General features: G+C 53.2%; 1 protein-coding gene across 1 annotated transcript in view; it reads right to left on the bottom strand.

Annotated features, from left to right (window-relative positions):
* The window catches only part of SIPA1L3 (signal-induced proliferation-associated 1 like 3), a 381,648-nt gene that overhangs the window by 79,663 nt on the left and 299,910 nt on the right, over nucleotides 1-2,075 (bottom strand). The gene's annotated exons all lie outside the window — the stretch shown is intronic.

Raw genomic sequence — 2,075 nt, 5'->3', positions numbered from 1 at the left:
TTTTTTTTTTTTTTTTTGAGACAGAATCTTGCTCTGTCACCCAGGCTGGAGTACAGTGGCACGATCTTGGCTCACTGCAACCTCTGCCTCCTGGGTTCAAGCGGGTTCTGGCTAATTTTTGTATTTTTAGTAGAGAAAGAGTTTCACCATGCTGGCCAGGCTGGTCTTGAACTCCTGACCTCAGGTGATCCACCTGCCTCGGCCTCCCAAAGTGCTGGGATTACAGGAGTGAGCCACTGCGCCTGGCTGGGGATGGTCTATTTTAAAATTCGAGTGAATACCCGTTAAAATGGTCTGAAACTTACCAGCTCAGAGTCTTGAACCAGGATGGGACCCAACACAGGGGCTCCGACTGCTTGGCCCTTTCCACCTCATCTCCTCTCCCCTCCTCCCACTCTCTCTGTTCCCTCCCCTCGCTTCTACCTGACCCAGACCACACGGCTGCCAGTGTCCTCCACAGACCTGCCTGGCCCCCCTTAGCGGTCCTCAGGGCCAGAAAGGCAGATGTCCTCAGAATCAAAGGACAGTAACTGCCTTGTTCCAAAGAATCTTAAAGGCAGCTGGAAGAGGAGCAGGTGACCTACTTTGCAGGGTGGTTTAAAAAAAAAAAAAAAAAAAGCCCTGAAATCCACAACCTTGAAATAGATGCAGAGAGGCCTATGACTCCCGCTAGACCAGGCTGGCACATGCACCGCGGTGCTCCTGGCTTGAGGTAGGGAGATCCACCGGCTGGGCTGGCATTCTTCACTGCCACTGCAGTGCCACACGGGAGGGGTCCCTGAGCTGTGCTCATGAAATCCACCTTCTGGCAGCTGTGAGAGCTGAGCTCAGAGGAGCCTTCAGCCTGGAAGCTCCCATGCGCCCATCAAGCTGATCCTCTGAGGGTCTCCCGAGTTCCCTGGAGCCACCCAGTTCATGGCCATCCAGCAAAACGTCTGGTGGATATGGTGGTTCGGAGGCTGCTATGGTCTGGATGTGGGTTCCCCCAAAAGTCATGTGTTGGAAACTTAACCCCCAATGCCACTGTTGGGAGGTGGGGCCTGGTGGGAGGAGCTTAGGGCAGAGCCCTCATGAATGGATGAATGCTGCTATAGAAAGGGCTTGTGGGAGTGGGTTCTCTCTCTCTTCCGCTCTTCTGCTGTGTTTGGACATGGCGTTCCTGTCCTCCAGAGGTCACAGGGTTCAAGGCACCATCATGGAAGCAGAAAGACCAGGCCCTATCCTGCCAGTGCCTGGATCTTGAACCTGCAGCCCCCAGAACTGTGAGAAATGTATTTCTGTTATCAGTTATCCGATCTCATGTACTCTGTCAAAGATGCACAAAACAGACTAAGACACAGGTGGATGCGCTCTGGCACCCAGGGCCTGACACACCGCACCCCTCGGTAGCACCATGGCTGGAACTGACCCTTGGCAGTGTCTGCTGGCTGTCTCTTTGGATTGGCAGCTGCCAATGTCTCACCAGGCACCAGGTGAGGAACAATAACAATATGAATGTCTAACAGAGCCTGTAGACACGCCAGGCCTGGGCAGAGGTGGGGACAGGTACCATCACTGTCTCTGGGCAGTGCACACCTGCCATTCCTGCCTGCCTGGTGTCTCTCCCCTTACCCCCTCTCCTGATAACAGGTCTTTGTCAATATGGGCTCTGGGTGGGGCTGACCCCACTTCTTGGCTCCAGGTATGAGCATGTGACCCAGGTCTGACCAATCAGAAGTTTTCTCCAAGCCCCTACCCCAACACAATGACTAGCACAGAATTGTCCTGTGCTCTAGGCAGGGCCAACGAGAGATAACGAGTTCTTTTTGAGATGGAGTCTTGCTCTGTCACCAGGCTGGAGTGCAATGGTGAGATTTCAGCTCACTGCAACAATTCCTGTGCCTTAGCCTCCTGAGTAGCTAGGACTACAGGCACGTGCCACCACACCCAGCTAATTTTTGTATTTTTAGTACAAATGGCATTCGACACCCAGGCTGGTGTCGAACGCCTGACCTCAAGTAATCCATCTTCCTTGGCCTCCCAAAGTGCTGGGATTACAGGCGTGAGCCACCACACTAAGTCCTTTTTTTTTTTTT

Source organism: Mandrillus leucophaeus, unplaced genomic scaffold, assembly GCF_000951045.1.
Source record: "Mandrillus leucophaeus isolate KB7577 unplaced genomic scaffold, Mleu.le_1.0 Scaffold137, whole genome shotgun sequence".
Lineage (NCBI taxonomy): Eukaryota > Metazoa > Chordata > Mammalia > Primates > Cercopithecidae > Mandrillus > Mandrillus leucophaeus.
The sequence above is the reverse complement of the archived record's forward strand: the minus strand, read 5'-3'. Positions and strand labels throughout refer to the sequence as shown.